Source organism: Lathyrus oleraceus, chromosome 5, assembly GCF_024323335.1.
Source record: "Lathyrus oleraceus cultivar Zhongwan6 chromosome 5, CAAS_Psat_ZW6_1.0, whole genome shotgun sequence".
NCBI classification, from domain to species: domain Eukaryota; kingdom Viridiplantae; phylum Streptophyta; class Magnoliopsida; order Fabales; family Fabaceae; genus Lathyrus; species Lathyrus oleraceus.
Genome location: NC_066583.1, coordinates 13,080,509 through 13,092,027, shown reverse-complemented (window position 1 = coordinate 13,092,027; position 11,519 = coordinate 13,080,509). Strand labels below are relative to the sequence as shown.

General features: G+C 39.0%; 1 protein-coding gene across 4 annotated transcripts in view; it reads right to left on the bottom strand.

Moving 5' to 3' along the window:
* LOC127085048 (uncharacterized) overlaps positions 1–11,519 on the bottom strand; it is a 49,668-nt gene that overhangs the window by 8,060 nt on the left and 30,089 nt on the right. For 3 of the 4 annotated variants that reach the window (XM_051025614.1, XM_051025615.1, XM_051025616.1), the window contains exon 2: positions 2,148–2,211. The exons of the other annotated variant lie outside the window; for it this stretch is intronic. The gene's annotated coding sequence lies outside the window, so the exon portion shown is untranslated. The remainder of the gene's footprint in view (positions 1–2,147; positions 2,212–11,519) is intronic. 4 annotated transcript variants of the gene reach the window in all.

Genomic DNA, 11,519 nt, shown 5'->3' with positions numbered 1-11,519 from the left:
ATGGGTTCGGGAGTCGGTTATGCGAAGGGAAGGTGTTAGGCACCCTACGCATCTGTAGTACTCTACGGGATCCACGCACAAAAGGAAGGAATATTGGTTGCTAAACACTGCTCAAACTCACACACACTGGCTGAAAGAGACGAAAGAGACTGACTGAGACTGAACTCGGCAGGATATCGCATCCTGGGCCTACTTAGTCTATCAGGCATAGACATCAGAGTCGAAGTAGTTCGGACTGGGGAAACGACACATGCTCGCTAGGATATCGCATCCTATGCATACGTATCTTCTCGGACGAGAGAAGAATCAGAGCATTCGTAGCTCGGCTGACACGCACGCAAACAAAACAAAACGCAGGCAAACGTGGAGCCCGACTGCCAATCACTGGACTTATGTCAGCATCCGAACCTAAACACACGCAAAGAGGCAAACGTGGAGCCCGACTGCCAATCACTGGACTTACATCAGCATCCGAACCTAAACAACACAACAGATAGATAGGGAGTCGGGGACTCAGCCTATAACTGTCAAACAAAAACAAACAGACAGACAGCAAATGCTAAGGAGTCAGGGACTCGAGCCTAGCAAAGGTTAGACAACACACACAAAAAGAAAGAAAGGGCGCCCGGAGAGATCAGCTCAATCTCCTGCCTACATACTTCATCTGGTGTGAAGATCAGGGCGATGTAGTTCCCCTACGCAGGGACAAAGGTTCTAGCCTAACCAGATAACAGAGGGAGACACAACTCTAGGGAGACTACGACTCGAGCCTAGATGTTGTCATGCAAAGTCAACCCTAAGTTAAGGTTTCTAGCTAAACGGCACAAGGGCCAACCTATCTTAAACAGACACAGGAAAAAGCAAAGTCTCGATTGCAACTAGGGCAAGAGAAGAGGGATATCTCAATCACAACAGGGGTGAGAGAAAAGAAATCAGTGTTAGTGGTTAGTCAAACTCGGCAAGACATCGCGTCTCGTGCCTACGTATCTCATCTGAACATGAGAATCAGAGTTGCCGTAGTTCGGCCGGCAGGGAAGAAAGACTCAATCGCAACGAGGGCGAGAGAAAGGGAAAGGCTCGATCGCAACGAGGGCGAGAGAAAGGATCGCAACGAGGGCGAAAACAAGCACGGATTAGTTGTTAGTTGTTAGTCAAACTCGGCGAGACATCGCGTCTCGTGCCTACGTATCTCATCTGAACATGAGAATCAGAGTTGCCGTAGTTCGGCCGGCAGGGAAAAAAGACTCGATCGCAACGAGGGCGAGAGAAAGGGAAAGTCTCGATCGCAACGAGGGCGAGAGAAAGGAAAAGGCTCGATCGCAACGAGGGCGAGAGAAAGGAAAAGGCTCGATCGCAACGAGGGCGAGAGAAAGGAAAAGGCTCGATCGCAACGAGGGCGAGAGAAAGGATCGCAACGAGGGCGAAAACAAGCACGGATTAGCTGTTAGTCGTTAGTCAAACTCGGCGAGACATCGCGTCTCGTGCCTACGTATCTCATCTGAACATGAGAATCAGAGTTGCCGTAGTTCGGCCGAACAACTCTAAGTATGGCTCACACAAGGGTTAAGCCACACAACCTACCTTGCACAAGGGCAAGCACAAACTAAAGCCTAAAGAGGCAAACAAAACAATCACAAACACATACAGCATAAGATAAACACACCAACAAGGGGGGCTCAAACATCAAAGGTTAGGCACTAGGGCCAACTGGAATGGGGTAAGTGTTGCTCTTAACCTTGCCATTGAGAGGCTAAGGTGAAGCAGATGAAAGGAGATGATGGGTGTGCCTCATTGCTTCTATCCCTGGCCAGGGAGAGCACTTGACAAGAATGTGTGGGTTCAGAAAGTGGGAACCCTTCTACACATTTAAAACTGACTCAGCTGTGCAATTGCACAAGATCTTGGGTTTTTATCTGAATTGCATCAACACAGTAGTGTGAGCAAAATAGAAGACACACTGAATAGTGGGGGATAGACTGCATATCCCTACCTTCCACCAATTGCCTCTTCACTTAGGAGGTCTTTGACTCTGTACAGGGACAAAGTAAACATACACAGGCATTGCCTCTTAAGGAGGACTTCAGACAGTTTGCCCGGTCAAATAACAGACCGGGTCTCCAGACTACATGAAGAAGAAGTATTTATACCTCAAAAGCAAATGCTAAAAATAGCAAAGCAAGCAAGTTCAGAGAACTTAAGCAACTAAAGTACCTGAAAAAGTCAAAACAATCAGCAAACAATTCAAAAGTTTAAATCAAAAAGAAAAGGATAGACAGTCAACCACAGAAGGTCAACTGTGCAAAGCAAGACTCAAGTTACATGAGTCACCTACAAAACAAAAGGTTAGCATGGGATAAACAAATCAAATTCAAACAAGTTTGAATGATCTTGGAAGCATTGTGCTCAACCTGAAACAGATGAACTCAACATAAGTCCAAAGGACCACTAGGACTAGCCTAGGGTCAAACATGAAAGAAAAAATCAAGGCAGCAAGGAAAAGTCAACTCAAAGTCAAAGTCAAACATTTGGGAAGCTAACACACTTGGGCCCACATTCAAATCATGCATCATTGTCATTTCATGAATATTTGAAATCAAAACAAGGCAAAGGAAAGCATACAAGAGTCAACAGAATGACTTGCATCACAAGTCAACCTAAGCAATCTCAAAAATCATGAAATAAATCACACTCAATCCTAACATCTAACATGGTATACATGTAAAATTTCATGGCATTTGGATGAGAGGAAGGCAGGCAAGTAAAATCATGAAGTCATACCAAATTCAAGTAAGCATGGTGAAAGTCAACAAGCATAGGTCAACTTCAAAAAATCATATCAATTTGCAAACAGAAGAGAAATGAATGAGATTAACACCAATGCAAAGCTCAAAGGGTCTAGTTATCACATATGAAATTTCATGGATATACAATATGATTTGAGAATTTCACAAAGGATTTGGCAAGGCATAGCACAAAAAGTCAACAAATGACCAAGCATGGAAGAAAATTCACAATCAAATGGAAAACAGCAAGATTAATTCCAAGAAAAATCATACATCAACTAGACATACAAAGAGTGGTTCATGCAAAATTTGGGGCCATTTGGATGCAAGGAAGCATGTGAACAAAATTTGTGAAAATACATGATCATGGTATGACACCCAATGCAATACACAATTTCAAAAATTCATAACTCTCAATCCACCAATGATAAATGCACAAAGTCTATATGGAAATGAAGGTCAAGGAGTCCATTTTCACCACAAACAATCTCAAAGGCATTGGATATAACATGGATATTTCACAATTGAAATGGTGAGATGTATCATCTATGCACATATGTTGAGAAAATAATTACCAATTAAAAAACCAACCAATGGAAAAATAATTAAAATTCACATTTAAATACTAGACACATTCATGATCATGATGGAAAAAGAATCAGAATTTTTGGATTAAAATTGAAGGAGAAATTAATTATTGAAGTTGAGTGAAATAATTGGTGAAACATGAACAAAAAGCAAGGCAACAAGGTCAAACATGGTCAATCAGCGTGGCAGTTTTGTAATTTTGCCCTTCACTAAACAAAACTGCAGCGTTTTGGAGAGCCAAACGAAATAAGCTGATTGGCTCTCCCTCAATGAAACAGTGAATTGGGCAACAACAACCAATGGCAATCGAGTTTTCTGGGTTTTTCAAAAGGAACCTAGGGTTTAAGCTTGGCAACAGGGACACCATCATCATGCAGTCAATCATCAACAAATTTCAAGAAGAATCCTTCACACAGCATGGCAATGGAAATGGTGACATCATGCAACAACAATAAACAACACATACGCACACATGCAGCTGGGATTCTAATACAGCATGGCATAGCAACATGTTAACCTAATAATCAATGCAACAAACAAGTGGCCATAACCAAACACGACAAACACAAATCATTGATTTTCTGGATATATTCAAAACAGCAGCAAGGTTTTCAACAACATCATGCATCAACATCCAAACATGAATCAATGAACAAACCTCCATAATCAAGCTTGGCCATTAAGCATCAGTTTTAAACAACAGTAGCTAACAAACAAACAAAACACATCACATGGAATTTCTGGGCAGAGCTCATGCATTTAGGGTTTTAGGTGGCCACAGCAATCATCATCATTCATCACTTAAATCATCAATCATAAACAAAATTCCAATAGACCTATTCACGCAGCATGGCAACCAAACAAAAATGTTCATACAGCATCCTAGCAATAACCAAACCAACAATCATTCGAGCAAGTTCTGGGCAGGTAAAAGGCATGTGCAACAGGGTATGACTTCCATCAATTTCAAAAATCACAACAGAAAAATATCCCCAGAAATCAACAATAAGCAGGCTAATCGATTCATCAAATTGAACACAAACATGATATGGCATCCATGACCACTAATTTGAGCACACAAAAGCAGAATCAACAAAAAACAATTTTGGATATTGAACTTCAGAAACAAATTTCTCTTAACCTAGTTGATCATTTGCAATGGTTTAAAGTGTTTTGGGATCAGCAAATCACAAACTAGCTAAAGCATGGCATGATTTAGAGAATAGTGTAAATCGAAAACTTACTCAACCTGCAAGACAGTGATGCTACCAGTGTTGTTTGGTCTCGAAAGGCTGCAACAGATGTCCAAGGGAGTTTGCTTTGATGAATGATCACTGAGTTTTAACTTAACAGTCTCTAGGAGGGCTCCACTCGAGATATGCCATGGAAGGAGCTTTGGGAAAACAGAACCAGATGGGCCATTACAGTTGGTATTTCATGCTGGGATTGAGCTCACAATGTTGACTGTATGATGAAAACGAGAAAGGGTACTCGAGTTTTTAGAGCTTGTGGGCAAGAAAGGTAATATGGCCAAAACGCAAGAGAGGAGACAAAGAGATTTTCTGAGGTCTGCAGCTGCTACTAGGGTTTTGAAAGTGTCAGAAAAAAGGTTTATATGTGCTGTTTAAACTTGCTTAATCAAAAGCTAAGCTGATTTTGTCTTTTGAGCACAAAATGCAAATTTGCTAATCTTTGCATAAGTGTAAGTGGAGGTGCAATTGGCCACGAATTGGGCTTTGGTTATGCTGTAAAGGACATAGCAATTTGCTGTTTTATGATATGCACATAAATTGCTAGCTTTGCCTTGCATTTGTATAGCTATTTGCACCATTGGCCTACTTTGCATTTTGATTCAAAAATGGAGTGTAATGGTGTTATGAACATGCTTTTAAGCTTGAGACAAGTCACAAATATGGTTTAGAACATTTCTCAATTGGTCAAGTCAAGAAAAAGTCAAAGAAGCAAAAAGTCAAAGTTTGGTCAAACTTTGAATTTAAATGAAAAAGGTCCAAAAATGCCATTTTGATTGGCAAGGTTCTAGGTCATGAAATTTATATTTTTGGAAAGAGGATGAAAAATGTGGTTTGTAGGAAAAAACCCCACCAAATTTGGCCTTATGGTTTGAGAGATATGGCTTGTTGAAGTTCAAAAATTGGTGAAAATGATTTGATCATATCTTGACAACCACACATGGGATTTGAGAGTTCTTGGACTTTTTGGAAATGGGAAGACAAGATCTTCAACTTTCATGTTGGGCAAAAATTCATTTGAAGCTTGTATCAAAATGTAAGTTGAGGATCAAGAAGTTTCTATTTTTGGCAGTTGAAATTACAGGTCCACTTTCTATTTCTGGAAATTTTCTGATTTGCTTCAAATTCTTCCATGATGTTGATTGCCATGACATATAAGACCTATTAGGACATGAATAAGCTTTCCCAAACCATTTCCATCCATCAAATCCAAAGAATCAACCACAGTTGACCAACTTTGACTTTCTAGGGTTTTGGACTGTCTATGCACTTCTGATGAATTCCAAACCCTAGTTCCTTGAGACTTTGACTTCAAATGATGTCCCAAGACATATGAACTCTTGATTATTGACCATGGTGCCCAAATTCCATAAGAATGGCCACCATCCACTGCTTTGACTTGACTGTTGATTATCTAGGGTTTTCTGCTTGTCTATGCATTGACTGCTGACCTCTGAGCCTTCAACCCTTGACTTGAACACTTCAAAAAGACCTCAAAGTTAGGTGTACTTGTGGGACAAACCCTAGGACCTTGATTCCTTGAGAAAACACCCTTGCTTGATTGGTTGACTGATCTCCTGATCAGTTTGACCTAATTCTTGCTTGCTTGCTCTTGAGGCAACTGGGGAACAATGCAAATGCTATGCAATGTATCATGATATGCTATGACCTAATATGAGATGTATGTACAATGATAGGTGCAAATTTGAGGTGCTACAGTGACATTCATTCCTAACAGCATATGCTAAATTGTAGGATGGTTAATTTTTCTGTTTCAGCATTTTCTCAGGCTATTCTTCAGGAATCAAACAGCTGAGCCAAAATCCAGGAAACTAACAACTGAGCTACAATTAATGAACCTAACAAATAGCCTATTTATTAGCACCCTAAAATGTGGAAATTAGGTTAACTTGTTTAGCCTTTATTTTAGGAAATACAAGTACAAGGCCAGCAAACTGTAATACTGTAACAGGTGAGGGTCAAATCACTATTGAGACATCATACTGATAATTATGCATGCTCAACAGAAGTAAGGGCTATGTTGATCTCTGCTGTGTCTTTGTACCAGATGGACAGAACTGGGTGTTCTTCCATTCTATGGTGATATAGTAGCAGATGTCGTGACATCTGTGGATGTGTGCGCATTAGTACTGGGTTTTAATTGTATAACTATCTTGCTGTATGAGTAACAATGTTGGATCAAATGTCATAACTTGGAGTAGAACATCTGAACTCTAACTACACCAGAATTTCAATTGGTATCAGAGCAGGCATCCTGTTCTGTTTCTGGATGAGATCCATGGGTGATACTTTCTGGTATCTTGCAAGGAGTTATGTTAGCACTGATGTTGGAACCTGTGGAAGGTTCTGTGATTTCCCTGAATGGTCCCTTGAAGTAGGTGGATGGACTATTAATGGCAGGAACTGTGTGTACATGTCTCTAGAGGTTGGCAATCGGCCTTTGTGTGGGACAGTTGTGCTAGTATTGAATCATATTCAAACTAGGTATGTTCGTGGAGGCTGATCTGATGAAGTGGGTGTTCTTAGGTTGAGTTGTATTATGAATTCCGCTGCATAATACCTGGCAAAACTCAAACTCTGATGTGGTTTCCCCTCATGTGGATGAAAGGCTGCTGTATTCAAGATTTTATCATAACCTACTGAAGATGTCAAAGATACCTGAGTCTCCTCAAGTCCACTCATCATGGTAAGAATCACTTGATCACTGATTCTTTTACTCTCTTGGGTAGTGCATATGAAGACCTTGAAGACTTTCAAGGAGGGTTTATTCCAAGGAGGTGGAACAAACGTTCTATGTGATGTTAGAACATGTTGTTCAACAAGTATGCACCTACTGGTTGAAGAGTGTAAGACCCCAATTTTGGCCCTAAGATCCCTCATGGCCCATATCATATCATATCATATCATGGCCTCAAGGATCATTGCATGCCCTAGCTTCCCTCCTAGTGGGTAGTTTGTCTTGTGAGTGTGTTTCTTGATCACCAAGCATGCTTTGCATTTGTATATCTTTGCTTTTCATATGTTTACTAACCAAAAAGTACAAAAATATTGTCATTTGACCATGTTACTTGCAGATGAAGCAATCATCAGTCAAACAGTCAAATCAGCCATTAAACAGTGGATGGTGGCCATTCTTGAAGAATTTGGGCACCATGATCAATAATCAAGAGTTCATATATGTTGTGACATCATTTTGAATCAAGATCTCAAGTGATTAGGGTTTGGAATTCATCAGAACATGGTTCAGTCAAGCAAATCCCTAGTAAAGTCAACTGAAGTCAAACTTGGTCAACTGTGCATTTAATCAGTGATTTGATGATGGGAATTGGTCTGAGGGAGCTCATTCATGTCCATATAGGCCTCATATATCATGTCAAACATCATCATGGAAGAATTTGAAGTCAAACAAGAAATTTCCAAAAATAGAAAGTTGACCTGTAATTGGAATTTGCCAAAAATGGAAACTTCTTGATCCTCAACTTACATCATGATACAAGCTTCAAATGAATTTTTGCCCAACATGAAAGTTGAAGATCTTGTTCTCCCATTTCCAAAAAGTCCAAGAACACTCAATTCCCATGTATGGTTGGCAAGTTATGATCAAATCATTCTCACAAATTTTTGAACTTCAAAAGGCCATATCTTCCAAACCATTTGGCCAAATTGGGTGGGGTTTTTTGCTACAAGTCACATTTGATCCCCTCTTTCCAAATATGTCATCATCATTCACCAAAACTTCACCAATCAAAATGGCCTTTTTGGAATGGCATGAATTAATTTCAAGTGAGGTTGAAAAATGAGTTTCAAAATTAACCACTTCCAACACATTTTGCCAATTGGATAAGTTCTGAAATGATGTTTTGAACATGTCCAAAGCCCAATTTCGCAGCCATGGCTCTTGCACCTCACCATGTGTGTGAAAATCATTAATTAGCAAAAACATGTCAAATTAGCAAATTGGATTACCACTCACTAACCAAACATTAACCAATATTAAACAGCATATATATTCTTCATTCTCTTTCTGAAACAACCCTAGCAGCCTCAGATACCAAACAGAAAATCATTTTTCTCTCCATTCTTCATTTTGCATTTTGAACTTTTTCTTGAAGAAATCTCAAAGAGCACGATTCTTCTTTGTCTGCTTCATCATTTATCATCCTTTGTGAGCTCATTGCAAGCAGCATTCCACGACTGTAAGCCATTTTCCAGTTCTGTTTCTCCAAGCTCCATTAATGGCAATTTTCGATTTGAGCTAAAGGCAAGGTTGCTGAGCCAAAACATCTTAACCATTCATCATCTGGAGCTTGAACCTTCATCTGTTTCGGACCAAAACCATCAAACAACAACTATATCACAGCTGCTCTTCACTTTTGGTAAGATTTCGAGTCTCTCTATTTCCTAAATCATGCCATGCTTTAGTTAGATTATGCTATGCTGGTCACAATGAACTTTAAATCACTAAAAATGGTTGAGCTATGTGTGAGAAATCTGGTTTTTAATTTTTACATCCAAACATGTTTTTGCTTGTTGCTCCTTTGTTAGCTCGATTTAGGATATATGGATGTTGGATTATGAATGTGTGTGGTCTGCTGGTTCGAATGCTATGGCTGTTGTTTAATTTTGAGACAAATTTTTTCCACGATTTTTGGAGAAGATGAAGGAAGTACTGTAGCTCACAAACCCTAATTTTCCATGTTTGCCCAGAATTCCTGTTCACGTGTGTGCATGAGACTTTACTGTTCCATTAGCCAACAGCCAATCAAAACATTTCCAGCCATGAGCCAATACGCCGCGTTTCATTAAGTTGGCCCAATATTTACAAATTTGCCATCCCCGTGCCATTGGTCTCATTAAGTCATGTGTGTTTTCAATATTCATTTCATTTTGTTACATCATCTTGCAAAAATCATATCACATTCATTTTAAATGCAAATTTCATGGGAATTTTTGCATTGTGTCCATCTGGATCTCTATTATTTAGTCATGATTTTTCCTGATTTTTTTAATGAATGGTTTTTAATTGGTATTAGGGTTTGTAACATGTGCTCATATTTTGTACCTTTTGCCAAAACATTTGTGAAATGGTGATGCTTTATCCAATGGCCTTCAAATTTTTTGTGCTTAAACTAGACACATTCATGGTGATTTTGGTATAGAGTTTATGAATTTATCATCTCTGGTCATTGAGTTATGATTTTTTGAATTAGGGTGTGACAATTTGTGTCACACCATTGATGTGCAACTTGATGATTTTCATTACCATGCCTCTTGACCTCAAATTGGCTTAAATTTTTGCATGAACATACTCTTGGATGTCTAGTTTACATGTGAATTTTCTTGGAATTATTTGTGGCATTTCCTAATTGTTTGAGATTTTCTCCCCTGTTTAGTCATATGTTGACTTTTTGTGACACATGTTCCCATTTCATTTGTGAAATTCTCATACTTTATTGGATGAACTTGAAATTTTATATGTGATTAGTAGACATCTTAAGCTTTGTCATGGTGTTGATCCCATTCATTTCTCATATGTTATCACTGATTTATGATTTTTTGAAGTGGATACATGTTTGGTTGACTTCTTTGAGCATGCTTAAACTTGCCCTGCCTTTCTGATTTTCATTGACCATCTTGCCTTGATCCAATTGAGCTGAAATTTGGTGTGATTACCATGATATGGATTATGTTTGATCATGATTTATTTGATGATTTTTGGAATTGTTTATGATTGGTTTTGAGTTAAGTCTTGCTGTTGACTTCTATGAGCTTCTATATGCCATGCCTTGACCTAATTTGTTTATGAAATGATGATGATGCACGATATGAACATGAAACCAATTGAGTTTGCTTCTTGATTGTTTAAACTTGATTTTGATTGGATATCACTTGCTGTTTTAACTTTCTCATCCCCTTTTGACCCTAGGCTTGTCCTAGTGGTCCTGTTGCTTATGTTTGAGTTCATGTTTTCAGGTTAAGCAACAAATGCTTCAAAGAGATCATTACAAATTGATTAAGCTTGATTGTTTATCATGACTAATTTGTTGTTTTTGTAGGTTGCTTGGTTTACAAGCTTTGAGTCTTGTGCATTGCACCTTTTAATCAATTGTGTTGACTGTTGATCTTATCTCCTTTTGATTTAACTTTGAGTTGTGTACTGATTCTGTTTGACTATTTCAGGTACCTTTAGTTGCTTAGTTCTTAAGAACTTGCTTTGCTTTGCTTTATAGCAATTTGCATTGAGGTATAATCCCTTTTCTTCATGTAGTCTGGAAGACCTGGCCTGTTACTTGGCCAGGCAACTGTCTGAAGTCCTCCTTAAGAGGCAATGCTTGTGTGTGTTTACATTTGTCCCAAGCAGGAAAAGTCCTTCAAATAAGGCAATTGGTGGATATAAGAGATATGTAGTCTATCTCCCACTATTCTGTGAGTCTTCTCCTTGCTCCCATTACATGGTTGTAGCATTGATATCCAAACCCAAGATCTATCGAGTCAATAATCTGTGGAGAGAGTTCCTACTTTCTGAACTCTCACACCTTCTGATATTCAAATGCTCTCCCTGACCAGGGATAAGAGCAATGAGGCACACCCCTCATATCCTTTCATCTGCTTCACCTTAGCCCCTCAATGGCAAGGTTAAGAGCACCATTAACCCTATTCCAGTTGGCTTCAATGCCTAACCCTTTTGTATGAGCCTCATTGTTTGGTTATAGTGTGTGTTGAATGCTTTCATTGATTGATTGTTGTTTCATATGCACATGTTTGCTTGTATGCTTTATGCATTTATCTTCATTAATTGCTCATTAATGTATGATCATCTCATTTGTCTTTGTGACATTATCTTTGTTGTTTGCCCATTGAGGACAATAGTAAGACC